At 36.8% G+C, this 19229-nt stretch overlaps 1 protein-coding gene across 1 annotated transcript in view; it reads left to right on the top strand.

The window, feature by feature from the left end:
• LOC136836939 (arginine kinase Met e 2) overlaps window positions 1–19229 on the top strand; it is a 69589-nt gene that overhangs the window by 33612 nt on the left and 16748 nt on the right. The window lies entirely within an intron of this gene.

Here is a 19229-nt window from a genome sequence, read left to right as displayed (position 1 = left end):
TGAATTTGTGTATATCGTTTCTCTTAAGTCAGTTTATGAAAATTAAATTTGTTTTATTTCATAGCTGACAGTTTCAGTCACTTCCAAATTCATTGAGAAACTGCACTGTAGAAACAGTGTACAAGTGAGACCAACTTAAACCATAATACATTGGAACCTCATAATTTTATCATCTCCCTTTATCTTGCACTTTCATTAGTCAGGTAGATTATATTTAGTATTTTTAGTATTTTTACCTTCGTAATTGGTTTCTTATACCTCTAATTCAACATTCCTACAGGTATTTCGAATGAGACTTTTGTTCTCTTTATTTCTAACTATTTTTTTCTCACCGGCCTTACTTTAATAAATTCACAATATTATTCATATATAATATAATTTTGTTACGATGAATGTTACAGAGATAGATAGGGATGTCAGTGACAAATAAATGTGTTGGGAGTATGCTCTGAATTCATTTTATTTTCATAATATTGTCTTAGCAATCATTCTAAAATACCAAGAATTTCTAGGAAAGGAAAGTACAAAAATATTGATTGAGAAGAATCACTAAATATAAATAAGAATTTGAATTCAAAACAGTGAGCCTCTTCGAAATAAAAAGGAATTTGTGAGGGAAAATCACGAGGTGAAATCCAGAATGCCTTGTTAACTTGACTTGAGGATTTATCCAGTGAAAGACAGAATTACTTTCTGTAACTGAATAAGTGAAAAACAACAGTACGCAATAAAATAAAATGCAGTTCATGGAGTTTCACCATTATTATACTGCTCAGAGCAAAATTCGTCAATCACTGGTTCTTTGCAGGGATCACTTGCTATGTTATTTCGCAGTAGTCACTCTTGTTAGTAAATCAAAGAGAATTTTTATGCGCACAGATATATACACACACACACACACACACAAATGCACACGGAAAACCACGATTCTGTATACCGATGTGAAGAAAATACAACAGAGTTAGCCTATACATATAGGGGGAGCCTCAATGATCAAATATTTCCTTGTAAACTCTTTTCGCTGGCCTATCATCCTCCATTCTTTCCACATGGCCGAACCGTCTCATCAGAACACACTGGCCCATTCTTTCACCTATACTAAGCCTTTTACCACTCCTACGTATCTCCACATTTCTCACCGTTTCAGTTCTTTTAACACAAATACTATTTAAACACTTCATATCTGCAGCCCCTACCTACACTCTTTCATTTGCAATCAGCAGTCACACTTCACTTCCATAACTTTCACTCTACAGACGCTCCAGATTTCCTCCCAGTATTTTGGCACGGATAAGCTCATCCATAGTTAAGTGAGAATTTCCTTCACCAAGGGGTTCACAACCTCTTCTAAGCCGTTCCTCATCCTCGGGATACGATAGATTAGAATCCTAAGCTTTCGACACTTCATAGGGCATTAGTGAACAGGCAATAGGTAGAAGTCAAAATACATAGCTATGTGTATTTGCTTGTGTGTATTTGTGTGTATGTGTGTGCGTTCTTCAACTTCACAAACTAAAAGACACAAAGAACCAGGAATGAAGGGGTGGAAGAAGGAAATAACACGGATTAAAATTTAAATTCAATTCTAGTGTTTCCTGAGGGGCATACCATATATCTCCGATGGGCACAAAAGAAGAGACCTTGCCCTCAGCTTTTAGGCTATTTATAGACACAGAGAGAGAGAGGTATGGAGTGAGTCAATGCCAACCGCATGGCCTGACACGTCTGTGCTTTGGTCACAATTGAATTGCTTGGCCTTATTATTATTATTATTATTATTATTATTATTATTATTATTATTATTATTCAATCGTAGAAGGGAAGGTACATCATTTATCGTTTATGCTTTATGTCATTTATTATTCTTCCTGGAATCATCATAGCTGTCCAACTTCTTAAACTTTGTCTTGCTCTGTTGTTCATCTCTCATTTAACAAAAATGCCTTCGATCCACCCTAATGAGAATGTACGAATATCACTAAGTTGCTTTGTTAAAGTGCTTTAGAATAATAATAATAATAATAATAATAATAATAATAATAATAATAATAATAATAATAATAATAATAATAATAGCGTTAGACAACACAGAAATTCATGGATTTTTCATAGCAAAGTTCTAACAGACTAGATGCAGATATATGAATGAAGAACCAAGAGAGAGAGAGAGAGAGAGAGAGAGAGAGAGAGAGAGAGAGAGAGAGAGAGAGAGAAATTGAACAAAACTAACAGATAACAGGTTTCCTTTCCGACTTATCACACATAAATAGAAACAAAAATAAAAATTATGATATGTACGTACGTAACTGATTATCTGATCAGGGTGTTATATGTACTGAAGGGTTTCCCAATCAAAAACATGTCGCAAAGAGAGAGAGAGAGAGAGAGAGAGAGAGAGAGAGAGAGAGAGAGAGAGAGAGAGAGGGCATATTTGTGCTTCCACGAACTTGGCGTATTGATTGGAACTGTTGTTGCAGTACCATAAATTTCCTTTTTTTTTATTTTTAGCGGTTTCCAGGAAGCGCGGGTTACAATAACAAACACTTTTAACCATATATATATATATATATATATATATATATATATATATTTTTTTTTTTAAATATATATATGTGTATGTGTATATATATATATATATATATATATATATATATATATATATATATATATATATATATATATATATAACCAGGAACTGAGTGATTGCATGGAAGATACAGGTAAATAATGCTGTTCATGTTGGGTGTTTCGATGCAATGCTGGTGAGCCTTCTTTGTAGGCTAGTGTAGCAACTAGTGTTACAAATACCTTCAGCACATGAAGTTCATCCACGATCTTGCAGTTCAAGTCGGAATTTTTCCATTTTTTTTAGAAGTTTTTGGCATCGGACCCTAATCTCAGTTGCAATCTGTGTGACTTACTTTGCAGCTGATCCGTTTTCAAGTGTTTTCTCAAGGCAAGATGGGAAATGTCTTTGTTAAATTTTTTTTTGTGTAATTACCTTCTTTGGATTATTTTTCTTAGTTCCATTGTGGCTGGATGTATTTTTTACTTTTGTAACAGATGTGACTTTCTCTTAAAAGTAATAAGTAACACCTTATTCATTAGCTTTCAGGATACACCTTTGGCCAGGGCCAGATGAGCACAACATAAGACTTCTGAAATTAAAGCTTAAACATCATAACTTCAAACACTGTTGATAATGACTCAGTATTCACAATATAGGATTTCAGTAATTTATGCATATATATCATACACTGTATGCTTCCCCAGTCATACAGATAATTCATTACCCCTTACTATTACTCAGCACTTTATACAAACTCCAGAACAAGGAGAACTTATATGTAAGTGTGGAAGATTGCTTCATCACCTCCAGATTTTACTATCTATGTAAAATGTCATTCAGCACAAACATTTTGAGAAGTAATTGATGTAACAACCTTTCAGTCAGTAAAAAGAGCATGTGCAATATTAACTGAGCGTTGACTGAATTATCTCATGAGGTAATTCAGACCCACAGTTCTGATCACAGTGACAGAAACAATACTTCACTATACTTTTGGACAGCAAAACATCCTTGATCTTCAGATCCCAAGGTATAATTGCTCATTCTTGCTCTTTTGAATTTAGGAGTCACATTAAAGCCAAAAGTACTACGGACAATATTCCATCCTGTCAGGAGACAGCCAGAGAGAGAGAGAGAGAGAGAGAGAGAGAGAGAGAGAGAGAGAGAGAGAGAGAACTACACACTCAACTTGATGTTGTTCATTTTCTGCTGACTTTACAGAAACTAGACCATGGTTCCCCTCCTGTTACTTCCATACATTGCCGAATATGAGATAGGTTCGTGAAGGTCACGAAAGAAGGGCCTGACATTGCAAGGGGGCGAAGTGCCAAAAAATGATCTCCTGATGTTTAATTAAGGCTCTCTCTCTCTCTCTCTCTCTCTCTCTCTCTCTCTCTCTCTCTCTCTCTCTCTCTCATTCATGTGTTTCTGCTGAACTCGAGCGAGTGGTTGTTGCACTACCACAAGAACTTTAGCAGAGACATTATTGTAGGGATTGTATGGGTTATAAATTTTATTTTTTAGCCATGGAAGCTATTATATATATATATATATATATATATATATATATATATATATATATATATATATGTGTGTGTGTGTGTGTGTATATATATTATATATATATTTAAATATATATTTGTATATATATATATATATATATATATATATATATATATATATATATATATATATATATTTTTTTTTATATATATACAGTAAATTCCTGTGTTGTATCATCAATAATTGTATTATTAAGATTTGTATTACTATTATCTTATGAACTGTAGGTTGATAACGAGTGAGAGTGTTGGTCGATTGGTCGAAACATGTCCCAATAAATTTGTGAAACAATGCTGCTTCAGGTTTCGGCCTTGGTCTCTTACTGATATTATGTAGGTGGCGCTTCCCTACTGGTGTATATATATATATATATATATATATATATATATATATATATATATATATATATATATATATATATATATGTGTATATGTGTGTGTGTGTGTGTGTGTGTGTGTGTGTGTGTGTGTGTGTGTGTAACCTCACGCTGTCCTACATTTGACGAAACTGACGAGGTTTAGACTGCACGTAACTAATTGGTACTTTGAATTATACTCTCTCAAATTATTATTGCTTAAAGATCTTAGTGTTGATTACGCGAAGGCTGTGCCTGATATTTGTAATTACCAGTGAGAATCTTTTAGTCGTGTATTCCTTCAAAGGTCATGCTACTGAAAACTGTATCATTATTTGCTTTTGATGTTTATTAACTTATATGATTATAAGAATAACGATGATAATACTTATAATTGTAGTAAATAAAGAATAAAAGGGAAGAAAAGGCTGAATACGAGGCAAAACCTGGGATCAATCCCCTGCCTATGAAATTTAAGCAAGTGCAAACCACTTCCCCATACATATAGACACACACACACAATCTTAAATAGTTAAAAATTTATCATTGAATATACTCCCTGGCGCACAGAAGGTCTCTCTCTCTCTCTCTCTCTCTCTCTCTCTCTCTCTCTCTCTCTCTCTCTCTCTCTCTTCCGGCTGTTTGGCCAGGGTACCCATAGCAAGTGATCAACACATGCTCGCTTATTTCAGCGCTCGGCTGCCCACCGACTATTTCGCCTTTTTTTTTTTATTTCTTTTTTTTTTCATTCCTCTTTTTATGTGAGGTGGTTTTTGCTTCGTTGCCTGACCACGAAACCGAATGCAATTTTAACTCCTCGGGGAAGTGACCATCATCATTATTATTGATTTATTATTATTACTGTACAGCACATACACACGAAGAATATTAATTATTATTATTATTATTATTATTATTATTATTATTATTATTATTATTATTATTATTATTATTATTATTCAACACGTACAACGCGCGCACACAAACAACACCAATTTGCTTTGCAATTATGTGACAAGTGCCAGAACTAATAAGTTGTACCATAGATCCAAAGGAGTGAGGACAGGTTCATGAAGCTCCCAATATTGTGTATATTTAACTGCACGAGGGGTTTATCAGTAATTCAGCAGTTAGTGTATGAATGTGGTCGTGACTCTTGTGTAGATTTTCCCTGGAGCCACCCTAAGGTAGGGCGTTAACCTTCGGAGCCCCAATCTCTTTAAGATTGATGGGAAGACGGGGGGTGGGAGGGTTGGGAGGTGCGGGTGTTTAATATGCTTCTGGTTCCAAGTAACTTGACCCTGTGACTCTAACTTATCCCAAAGCCGTAGCTACTGAAGGTGAGAGCAAAGGTTTTATATAGAAATATAACGCCAGAAAAATGGTCTACTCTAACCATTACTGTGAGATATTATAACTAGACATCCACCTGTGGGAACAATGTAGCCTATGGTACTAATGCTGCCATCTCTGTAGACTGGGAGCTTCGTAAATAATGCAAATTATCTCGCAGCATTAGATATGTTTTTGCAGTTGCTGAGGAAAAACGTCCGAAATCATCAAGTATACTGTTCAACAAATCATAAAGTGGGACCGTGGTATGAAATAGGCTGATCAGTAAGGTCATAGCTCTCCCACGGTTCATTCTCATCTCCAACTAAGATACCACTTTCTGACCTTTTCTGAACGTTTGGACCTGAAGGGAACACTGAAAAGGAGGGCCGTTGGTTTTGCTGTGTAATTTGAGAGTACAGTAACTGAATGGTGTTAGCATTGGTTGTAATCTAAATGCAAGACTAGACATACAACATTATCAAATTACTTGCAAATTTAGAGAGAGAGAGAGAGAGAGAGAGAGAGAGAGAGAGAGAGAGAGAGAGAGAGAGAGAGAGAGCAAAGCACACAGACAGACACACATAATATGGAGATCCAACTGTGGATGGGGTGACAAGGTGGGTCATGAGTTACTAAAGGAACTGAATTACTAGAATTCTTTGAAAATGGCAATTCTTGGTCATATGGAGAGTGATACACACTGTCACTCTATGCTAATTCAGACTTGATGAGAAATGAAGTTTAGATGGTTGCAACTGGAAGTAAGGATAAATAGATTCCTCACTACCATATATTTAGCGAGCATGAACCTTATCAAAAAAGCAAAGCCGAAGAAGTCCAGAATAAAACTTGAAGCAGAGGAGAACCTATAGATTTCAGAAGTGGTTTTCTTGAGGTGGTACGCAATCTAAATGGATATACACAAACATAAAGGTTACATAATATCCAAAGTATATTGGGTGAGTATTTTGAAGGACTGTTAAAAGCCTCTGTAAAAGAAAAGCAAAGTAAGTGCAGAGTCAGTAGAGTTCAACAGCTGCTGTTCAGAGAATTGTATTGTAACTGACAGGTGAATAGAGAACACATGTAACAAAACGCCTAAACATGGAAAAAGAAAATACCTAAAATGTAAAACTAAGTTGTGGTACTGTACAAATAATATTGGTAGACACTTGCAGGCCCTTAGGGGTAAAAATATTGCAAATAATAGCAATAGTTTTAAAAAGGCGATTGGCATAACAGGTGAAGGAAGGAGAGCAACATGAGCTTACAGAGGCTTTTCAAGCTCACCAGAAGGATTTCCTCTCTCGTGGGAGGTGAAAATAGGAGCAGCTAATTGGGAAGAGACCAAAAGGCATGACTATAATAGCAGAGTGTAAAGCAGTTGAGGGCCGAAGCGAACTTACAGTAATCCCAAGGATCTTCTACAGTGAGCGGTTTAAAGCAAGTGTTTGCATGCTGGGGAGAAAGTTTATCAATGGATCTCAGGTTCAGAGTAGTGAATTATGTAAAAGGAAGGATGTGAATTGGTTGTGAGATAGTGGAGGTTCATGGTAATAGGAAGGACCTTGTTTCTGAATAATTCATTGTAGAATGGTTGGGGTCAGTTGCGTCAGTTTTACCAATATTTGAAATAATTGACGCCGCTAGATTTAGATTATATATTATATATATATATATATATATATATATATATATATATATATATATATATATATATATATATAGAGAGAGAGAGAGAGAGAGAGAGAGAGAGAGAGAGAGAGAGAGAGAGAGAGAGAGAGAGGTTTTGTGTTACTGCTGGACATTCACATTATATATACATATATATATATATATATATATATATATATATATATATATATATATATATATATATATGTATATATATATATTACGCTGTGTCCCAAGGCACTTTAGGGGTTGTGAATCCCATGGGGGAAGAAATTTCCCTTGAATTGCAGATGAGATCTTTTGATAATTAAGGTGAGTCAATTTGCTGGGGACAGCAACCACTGAACTAAGTTGTACAACCTAGGCATTGTTGTCTAGGTAGGCGCCAATGGTTTAGGATACAGATGTGATGTACAGTACATCAAGGAAGTTAGGTTCTTGTACAAGGTTGTGGATCCCATGGTGGAGGGATGGCCTCCCAAATAGCAGATCAGCCTTTACTCCCGGGACCAATGGCAACTATCCTTGTTATCTGTTTGACTTTTCCACTCTTAAATTCTTACCGTAATCTCGCCACTAAGTAATACTATGCCCCTAAACTCTCAGACTCGCCTTTGTCATCTTTATCTTCATACAGTGGAACAATAATTCTTCTAGCAAGGAATATATATATATATATATATATATATATATATATATATATATATATATATATATATATATATATATATATATATCATTATCAGAAGAACTAGTAGGAAACCAGAAGCGAAGTGAGTTGTGCTACTCGCATTAGCCGTGCTCATGCACAGCTACTATTTATAATTATCTCCGGTTCTCCATTACGTGGCATGCTGTCAGTGACGTGAAGAAGCCGTTTTCTCTACCTCTTGTTTTCATTGTTCATAGCGGAAAGCAGAAGAGGGAACTCTCTTGTATTGGAGCCTTTCATATCTTTCCTCACTAGAAACAAATGCCTGCGATGCTGTCCTCGCTATCTGCAGGAGAAACACCAGTAGCAGCAGTAGTAGTAGAACAATACAGAGGCGGGAAATAAACTCGTACTAGACAAAGAACCAGTGCGACATAAATACACCGCTGGTTAAGCTCTAACCGAGTCTCTTGTATAACGGCCGCGGTGTTTTCCAATTTGTGATGTCTCGGTGTATTTGGCTTTTTGCTCTTTTATTTGCTGCTTTTTTATTGAGTCTCTCTCTCTCTCTCTCTCTCTCTCTCTCTCTCTCTCTCTCTCTCTCTCTCTCTCTCTCTCCATATGATCACTACATTTGTTGAAAGACGATTATTGTCTCACAGACTTGTTTTATTAGTGTAAATTCCTGACTAATCTATCAGTGATACCTAGACCCAGTGAAGAAATAATAGAATAAGTTTTAGTTCAGGCGAAATTTATGTGGGTAAAGCGAAGCAAATTTCAACCGAATAAGAAAAAAGTCAGAACCCGATGAAATGGAGAAATTAATGGCGCTGAACTGGAGGTCGTTGTAATCCGCGCCTCGCCTCATTTGTACTTCGTTTCATTTTGTTTGTCTTGTAGTTTGTCTGTCACTGAGGCTTTCCTTATCAATTTCGCAGCCGATCTGGGCCAGATAGCTTACATTTTAATTTTTATGTTTTCGTCTCTAGCCTTTCAAGGATCAAGATGCATTTATTTGTTTAATTTTGGCGCGCATTGAAACGCCTTCGCTGACGAAATGTGAAGTTAATATTTGAGCATGTCGTATTTTTCTTGGCGTAAATTCAGCTAATTCTTTTCGTTTTGGCATTGTTTTTATTCTGGCATGTATCACTGTAAATAATGACGTCTTTTCGTTCGTTTGTCGTTATTGATTTATGTCTTAAAAATATGTACATTCACTTGGAATGCAAACGACTTTGGCTGTCACACCCAGGGCGGGGAAGAGTACAGAGCTAGTAGAGCTTGGCTAGTACCATCATCCCAAAGGCCTGGCGAGAACCGGAAGGCCCTCTAAAGCCACGCCCTCTAAAGGCTCTAAAGAGGAGTAATATATATTAATAATAAAAAAACCTGCGGACATGAAAGTTCATAAATGGAAAAAATATATTAAACCTTAAAGTTGCCGAAAACGGCAGAAGGATACAAGGCTTTCCACCGTCCAATTTGGGTTAGACCCATTAGAGTCTAGATAAAGATCTAAGCATAAGACACTGGATTTGAGACCCTTTAAAAGAGAAAAAGTAAAATTAGGCGGATATTCATTCATACAACACACAAAAGTTAAAGGCGCCGTTGTGTCTGTAGCAAACAGGGTAGCTAAGGGCGTGGTGGCGCATCTAATCTTATTCAACAGGCACCGAAGGAGGGAGACGACACGCGACTGTAGCTTGCGACTAGAGTCCGCGACCAGAGTTCCTCGGTCTAAGTTTGTTTTGTCTTTCGTTTTAACGGTTGGCTTTTTATCCGATGAAAGCTGATTCCAAAACAACGCTGTACTAATGTTGGAAGTAAAAATAATTTAAATCTTGATGAATAAACTGGAAGCTTGGTTAATAAATTGCTATAGTACTACGAAACACTGTCAACCTATGAAAGATAACATTTGAAAACGGATAAAATTTTAAAATAAGGTCTATTGTATTAAAATGTCAGATAGATAAGAAACAGCCAAATTCCCTGTACATTATAAATACGCTACCTACAAGACTCTGCAGTAGATCTAGCTGTAAAAATTCAGAGTCCAAAAGCGCGTCCCATTAGACTCTAGAAATTAGGCAGACATAAATAAACTCAATAAATTAAGCAGCGCTGTAAATATTCTGCGTAGAGTGAAGCGTCTAAGACCACCTGTAAGTTCTCTAAGTTAAGAGTAAAGAATGGTGCCCTTGATAAAGAAGAACAGGGTAATTGGGCAGAAAAGAGGTAGCGACAGAGAAAAAAAGAGAGATATTGTGAGATCTTTAATACGTCTTCAGCTGAGGTGTGGCTGGTTACTTGGTCTACAAAATGTTCCCGCCTGATTTTTTTTTTACTTCACTTAGCTTATGGTGCCATGTATTCATTTGTCTTTGTATTTTACCTACTTTATTATCTTAGTATTGTTAGAAATTTGTGCATTCATAAAGAGAACGGCAAGAAAGTCATGGTAGTTTTAAGCAGGCTTCCACAGAACACTGGCCATGTCTGAAAAATGAGGGGAAAAATAGAGACGAAATATTTTTAGTCTTTTTATTTTATAATGGCTTTGATTAAAGAGCTGTCATTTAAATTGTGGTTGTTGTCGCTGGGTTGTAAACCTTCATTTCGTTATTCGATGCTCAAATGAATTATCAACTGGAATGATTTTCTCTCTCTCTCTCTCTCTCTCTCTCTCTCTCTCTCTCTCTCTCTCTCTCTCTCTCTCTCTCTCTCTTCGGTTTTGGTAAAGTGGTACTTTACAGATGTTAGAAGTCCCACTGAAATTTTGTTACTTATATTATTAGATATCTAAATGTTAATTTTAACCGATAACCACTTGTGCGGGTGTGTGTATGAGAGAGAGAGAGAGAGAGAGAGAGAGAGAGAGAGAGAGAGAGAGAGAGAGAGAGAGGTGTTGAATAATTGATTGGGTTTGCACGATGGCAAGATAGATCTAGATAGATACACATAGATAGGCCTAAGAGAGAGAGAGAGAGAGAGAGAGAGAGAGAGAGAGAGAGAGAGAGAGAGAGAGAGGCTAGCAATAGGGCCGAACTCAGATCTGGTTGTTGGAGTAGCTGATGGGACTGTGTAAAAAGCTGGGAGGAGGAGGAGGAGAGTTAGTCAAAGGAATTTTTGTAGGATGTCACAAATGCTCAGAGCGTTTCCTGGCCTTGGCTTTTGGCGCCGCGCCATCCTCCAATCGTTAAAACAAAACTGAGGCTAGATGAAAGAATTGGCCAAGAAAGTGGTAAGAGAAATGCCTCATTTATTTTGTATGCATGTACTTTTTACATTTTTTTTTATCTCACTCGAGCGAAAGCCGATGCTAGTTTTTGAGATTGATTGTTCTTACTCTTAATTACTAGTTATTTAAAGTCACTTTTTTGAGTGAGCGAGCGAGAAAGAGAGAGAGAGAGAGAGAGAGATTTACTGAATTTAGCCTATATACCGGCGTTAAGACAGACAGACGGAATGCTAACGAACACACGTATACACATATTGTATATACATATGTATATATATATGTGTGTATGTATGTTTGTATGAGTGGATGAGGATTACCTCATCGAGGCCTTCCCGAGTTCCCGTTTTCATGATACACAATTTGACAGACCAGTGAACACGTCTAGCTTTCTCTCTCTCTCTCTCTCTCTCTCTCTCTCTCTCTCTCTCCCTCTCTCTCTCTCTCTCTCTCTCCCCACTCTTGCTGCGACCCACAACAGTCGTCTTACAACTACATACATAATTCACTACCCAAGTCAACAAGGGCACTGGATTCGTAGGGATCACGCCCATCTGTCCTTCCTCGTTCGGTTCGAGAATCGAACTCGGGTTGTCCAGTTGTGTGTGTGAGAGAGAGAGAGAGAGAGAGAGAGAGAGAATGCTTATGTTTCAGATATCGACTACAATCAGTCAGTGAATTAAAGTACCATTCATGTAAAGAAAATTAACGAAATGACATAAATATATGCACATGAGATTACAGAAATGAGAAATTTGTAGTCGTCTTCCTCTACTACATAAAAGTCACCCATTACTTAGGTATTACCTTCTTATGAAAATACTAAAAATGGTATGCCTGTATGATGGTTCTATCGCCATTGTTAAGCATGCATGTTTTTATATAATACACATAATACAAAGTCAATGAAAAATCTTTAAAGTTTTTAAAATCCACACTAAATTTGTAATTATCTCTTTCTAGCACCACAACGTGAAGTTTTTGTACACTGTGGTACTACACTATGATTGGGTGGTCCAAACAAAAGTGCGTAGTGTTGCGAAGCAGGTTTCAGATGTATGAAATATAAATGCACAATGCTGAATAAAAAAATAAATCAGCCATAAGCCCTCTCTATTTCGTTATAATGGGTTCAAGCAACATTTATGCCTTGGAAACTAATATTCCCGAAGTTAAAGACATTGGTACTACGTGTTTCATGTAACACACGGACAAACTGCGACAGCTGAAACCTTCCGTTGATGTGTGTTGCCTGGTGCATTCAGTTTTCATTCATTAGCATTAAGCATTTGTAGGTAGTATTTAAGTGATAATTTAGATGTGATTACGAAAATTTAACGTAAATTTACATTTAGACACAAAAATGTTGGCAGGTGAGACTATTTCTGATAATGTAGGACTGGTCAGCTTTCGTCTTCAGATAATATTGGAGATTTGTTTCATCAACTTTTGAAAATAATCAATCTGATGAACTTAATAAGAATGAGAGAGAGAGAGAGAGAGAGAGAGGAAGTTACTCAATTATTTATAGATGTTTTGTATCCGTACCCAAAACTAAAAACATCTGTGATGTTGAATTGATAAATAGCATTTTGTACGTAAATACAAGTTCAAGAACCTTCATAAAGGCAGCTATTAATGCAAAAGCAAGCAATCAGAATGCTTTGAATAGTTTCATATCTACAATTATATTCCCCCGTGCTCACACACACACACACACAAAGTATTACGTTACGGCTTCTCTGCTACGTAACAGCAGACTTCCTGTTGTCTATTTTGGCGCTTGCGTCAAGCAGACTCTTGAGCAACAGCGGCAGAAGAAGATGGCTTCTCGTCTTTGTCATTCTTTCTTCTTCTTCTTCTTTTTGCACGGCACTTCCTCGGCTAACTGGCATCCTCCCAAGGTCACGCTTGGTTCTGTTCGCGAAGACTGCCTTGCTGGTGTTTCCTCCTGTTTTTCCTGTCGCTATGGTTTGTTTTGCCGTAGTATTTTCCTTCGGTACGCCCCGTTCCTGAGTCATTAGCCATTGCGCACAGGTGTATTTTTTTATTTAGTTCATTTTAGTTATTTATTCATTTAGTTTTTGATCCTCCGAATTTGTTCCGAGTAGAATATAGTCCTATCTTCTAATCTTTCTCCACCGTAGAAGAATGATGACCTCTATCAAAACAGCCTGTTGGGTCTTGAGACCTTCTCGTTATCAGGGAATTAGGACTAGTGACCTGTTGGTATTCAGAATAAAGAGTAAGATATAGTGGCGTTCTGTACCACGGATTGAGAGGCTATTAAAGGCCTGATTCCTTTCAGCGTCTCAGGACAGGAAATTAAAGATTTAGTTTGCACGGTTTTCCAGTACAAAGTTGAGTCTAGCTTCCTTCTCTGACTTCAGACACTAAAGTAAAGTGTAATGTCTTGTCTTTTGTCTGAACAGGGGCGTTAGTTAACCCTAATCTGTATTTGAACAAATGGTCAGGCCAGCTTTAGCATTTCCTTAATTTCAGAAGTGAGTGTTGAAAGGAAGGCTTCCATACATCAGAACTGGGAGGAGGACTGGTAATAATCTGTATATCAAAACAACAAAATTAGGTCAAGCTTCTTCGGTCTAACGTTAACCTTCTTGGTACCAGAATAGTGTGTCTCCGAGGTGGGAGTTAGATACGGTTTCCTTCCATATCACTGAGTTAAAGACTAGTATATGCTGTAACTCAGAACATAGGTATAATGCATTTCTGTGTTTCAAGACAGAGGGCTAGATCACTATCATTCTGTATCTTGGAACAAGAATGATTACACAAGCAGTACTGTTGAAGCAATGCTTGGATGCATAGTATCACCAAAAGGACAACACTGCAGATAAGAATACATTGCTGGTATTCTGAACTTCATCGCTTTGTGAATAACTTAGTGTTCTTGGTAAGCTAATAAAAGTAAAAAGGATGCACCAAGACGCTCATAAAATATATTCAAAAGTGCTTGATTTGTAACCAAAAACCCTTATCGCTGAAAGAAGTCCTGAGTGACAGACAGCGCAAGAAGAACTACAATCGACTAAGAAACTCAAGCACAGCAAGGAGCTGCTTAGCAAAACCATCTTCCTTTTCACGTATGAAAGAAAATCGAGGAGGAACTTGAAGTAGAACTCCATCACGGTCTTGAAGTCACCAGAAAAAGGATCGTTACTGAAGCTGATGATGAGGTAACTTTAATATATCCAAATGACAGGAGGCGGTCTTACAATGACGCAGAACGAACTTGTTTAAATAGGCCTAATAATTAATCCATGAGGGCTTTATGGCTTTGAGGGCGTGTAAAGGTCCGGGAAATTGGAAGTAAAGTCGCTTAATGACATAGTAATTACCTGTGAGACTATGCCCGAAGCGTATATTGTTTATGACGTAAAAAAAATACCAGTTTATAGACATGGGGATTGGCAACGGTGGGTCTTAATTCTCCCCACTTCTGAAACTTCGAGTAGAAATTTAGTGACGTTAGAAAAGTTTTTGGTTTATTATTATTATTATTATTATTATTATTATTATTATTTTATTATTATTATTATTATTATTATTATACATTGAATGAGCAAATAGATTATTGAGTTTTCAAGAAAGAATCTGAGACAGATCACTCTCAGTTTCTTATATATATATATATATATATATATATATATATATATATATATATATATATATATATACTATATATATATATATATATATATATATATATATATATATATGAGTGAATTTAAAAAGAAGAGTAAAATTAAAAACTGACAAAAACTTCTATAATCCAGTAAATAAACAACAGCTAGAACAGCTAAACCCAACTAAACAATGACGTAGGAGCACAGTGTTAAAAGCTTCTTCTTCAGCAGAAGTAATAGATTCATTATATAACACTCAGCCCGAAGTAACGATTATGGAATCATCCTTACGTACTGTTGAGACGTCACAACGGAAGCCTCTCTCTCTCTCTCTCTCTCTCTCTCTCTCTCTCTCTCTCTCTCTCTCTCTCTGAAACACCAACAGCCTCATTCCAGAGCTCAAAGTCCCGTTACCAAACGACAGTAAATCGTATAACCCCTTCGTGTTGTTTTACCTTAGCCAGCGTTGTTGAGTCTAGCAGAGCTAACAACATTTTTAGGCAGCCTTTTTAGGCCTTCGAGGCGCACTGGGATTACACTTCGACGAGAACTGAAAGGTTTCAAGGTTAGAGGAAGCCTGATAAGCGTTGGCCTTCTGCTAGGTCGCGTCTGTTTTCCATTGGATTCTTATAGACGGAGACAGTGTACACATTTTTTTGTTCTATAGACTCATGTGCATATATATGTACGTATGTCTATGTACTGTATATATGTATATGTATGAATATATATATATATATATATATATATATATATATATATATATATATATATATATATATATATATATATATATCATCCCCAGGAAGCTGTCTTTAGTGGTTATCAACCTTCATCCACCCTAGCTGCGACCCACCTGGGTCATCTAATCACTAGGTATATGCGCTTGTTAAGTCAACACAAGCACAATGATACTGGACCTCTTGAATACCCAGTAGCTCTCTGCATTTCCGCCTTGGGTGTTACCTTTCGTTTCTGAGCATCAGTTTTGGGATGAAGTTGCTAGACCTATACCTTTATGGTCCTACGCCGCCTGTTAATTTCTAGCCAGGGAGTTGGTGCCAAGTTAAATGAAGTGTAATATAATGCAGAAAAAATCACACAAGTTTAATAATAAATCAACTACTTCAATGTATGTGAAGCAGTAATTGAAAAAAAGAACTTAAAAATTCTGTTGCGTTTAGTTGAAGAGAGGCTCCTTACTTACTCAACAACACCTGTTAGGCCATCATCTCCCAAATACAATCCGCACAAATCACCAGTCCTCGAAGTGCTAGGCTTGATGACTGTCTCCCACTACTTCAGGGCTTTCTAATCCCGTTTTTTTCGGTTCCCTGTAATCTCACTTCTTTCAAGAAACAAATTTCTCACTTATTATTCTACCAAGCCTTGGCTGCAAATGAAAATGAGTTGCATTTCCCAGAGCGTTAATGGCTTCATCGAGCACCTCTGCCCATGGTGTGTGATTGCAACTTGGTTACCTCAAGCAGGACTGACAGGTTGTCATTGCATGTCTCCTAACTAGGACATTTGAAATCTTCTTCTGCCCTCGTAGCTTTTCTCTTTTGTCTGTTCATTATCAGTTTATTTATTCTAAATTTTTTTTTTTATGCGAGGTCCTTTAAACTTTTGCCTGAAATATCCTCCACAGGGAAGTAAAAAGTTGCATCTCCCAACAAGGGTAGCTTACAAGCGCCTCATCTTCCCCAGGGGTAACCTGGAAGCAATTGCAATGGAAAGAAACCTTATTCTGTCCACTATCAGATCCCTTGCAGCCGGTCACACTTCATCCCGTTTTGCCCATGAGCAGAAGAATGTCCGTTCCACTGTGTTGTGCAGTGGGCACTGGCACAAGCGTTTGGCAGACGGATGGCCACAGGCCAAAGTGGAATATTGATTGTCGTGACAACAAGCGCGCGGTAATTCTTTTGCTGATAATGGCGATAATGATTCGTCCTTAAAGATGATGTTCTCTCTCTCTCTCTCTCTCTCTCTCTCTCTCTCTCTCTCTCTCTCTCTCTCTCAACAGTTAGTAGTTTAGACTCTTACAACAGACCTTAAATAACAGGCTGATCTCAGCAGCTTGGGTCATAAAGGGTCGATAGAAACCAACTTTTTGAAAGGCTTCGAACTTCGAGTGAAAATCACTGGAATTATATTACGCCCCTCTTTCATAATTTTCTGTTGCTTGTTTCTTGTTCATTTGTGTATTTATTTGCTTGTTTATTGTTTTATATGAAATTGCTGTTATACACTGATACCATGTACTGAATTCTGTTATTGTTCGTGGAAATATTTTAAAAATCCTCTCCGAAATGCGAAATACGAAACAGGGCTGTGAGAGAGAACGAAAGTTCTCAGGTTCTACATTATGTAGCTGCAGTCTCCCACGCCCTCACAAGCGCAGCAGTTAAATATAAATGATGATAATAATTTCTACATCCCCGGGAAAGTAAAGCGAGCTAGACAGGTGGACTGCTTTCAGTATGGCTTCAGTAATTCTAAATTGGTCATTATTGGCTTTCACAGTTGCTTTAGAAATCCGAAATTGGTCCTTAGGTTTTGTATGAAGTCAAAGTGAAGGCAAGGATCGTTGTGCTTGAAGAAGAAAGCTACAAAAGACAAAATACAATTAATAAATGAATTTAAAGAAGGATATATATATATATATATATATATATATATATATATATATATATATATATATATATATATATATATATATATATATAAATGAGAAAATCATATATATATATATATATATATATATATATATATATATATATATATATATATATATAAATATATATATATATATATATATATATATATATGCACTGGCATTGTTACTATGAGAACATGAGCGAGGCTAACGCCTGTCGCTTCTACCCCCCTTCCCCACCTCTCTCCCCCAAGCGAGACAGGAGCGTCTTCCAACGGACGCTGTCTTCTTCCTGTTGGCCGAAGTTTGTTGAGTGAGTCTTTTAAATCTTTTCTAGTCTTGATGCTGCCATTTTTTTTTTCTGTCAGCTTCCAAGGCTTGAGAGCAGCTTCTGTGGCCAGTGATTTTCATCATTCTTTCTTCTTCTTACATATCACACACACACACACACACACACACACACACACACACACACACACACATATATATATATATATATATATATATATATATATATATATATATATATATATATATATATATATATATATATCAGAATACATAGACAAAGTCACCCACACAAAATGAATGCTGTGTCTAAACGGTGCAGTTCTTGACTCATATTTGCTAGGCTGGGGATTACTCCCATTAAGGTAAAGGACGTGGGGCCAGCAACCTCATCCCTAGAGACTTTGTGAGAAACCGGAAGCTTGTACCCTCCTGTCGACACCTTTCCGAAGGGGATAGTTAGATGGTGAAACACACCACATTTTACTGGCTACCAGGTACATTATACAATGCTAATGTCAACAGAGGTACAATGGGATTTAGCAGAACGTGCCTAAAGATTTTCCGCGTGTTTCAAGAATTAGGGCTACGGTATTTTTCATAGTTAGGCCTCACTTTTTCCCTTATCAGGCTTGGTCTACATGAAGCCATGAAGTTCCCTGTCCCATCATCGAGAGAGAGAGAGAGAGAGAGAGAGAGAGAGAGAGAGAGAGAGAGAGAGAGAGAGAGAGAGAGAGAGAGAGAGAGAGAGAATTATAAGCATTGCTAGATTGTTTATAAAATCAGTATGGCTTGATAGAGTACTACTATACTCGCCCATACATTCGCTCACTCACTATGTTTGCTTCTCGGGCCACATTGTTACCCATTTTGCCGCTGACACCATTATCCTATGATGTAGTGCAAGTTACCAAGTACTGATTATTGGACCATGGCTGCTAGTTCCACTTAGTAGCCAATTCACTGAGCAATTTACGACACAAGAAGTCAACTGGAGGAATTTTTGTGCACATGAAGTATTAAAATGTCAGTTTTCGAAAATTCATTTTGAGAACCAAGATCAAATCCGTTGGAAGGTTCTTTGTGACATTTTTTATTGTTTCTATTTTGCTAATCGTTCTTTTAAGTTCGCTTGACATTGTGAATACAGCCTTCACTCTACGTTTTGTTTATGTATGTATATATATACATATATATATATACATATATATATACATATATATAAAAGTTAAGTAT

Source organism: Macrobrachium rosenbergii, chromosome 57 (assembly GCF_040412425.1).
Source record: "Macrobrachium rosenbergii isolate ZJJX-2024 chromosome 57, ASM4041242v1, whole genome shotgun sequence".
In the NCBI taxonomy this organism is placed as follows: domain Eukaryota; kingdom Metazoa; phylum Arthropoda; class Malacostraca; order Decapoda; family Palaemonidae; genus Macrobrachium; species Macrobrachium rosenbergii.
This window is presented reverse-complemented; position numbering and strand designations above follow the sequence as displayed.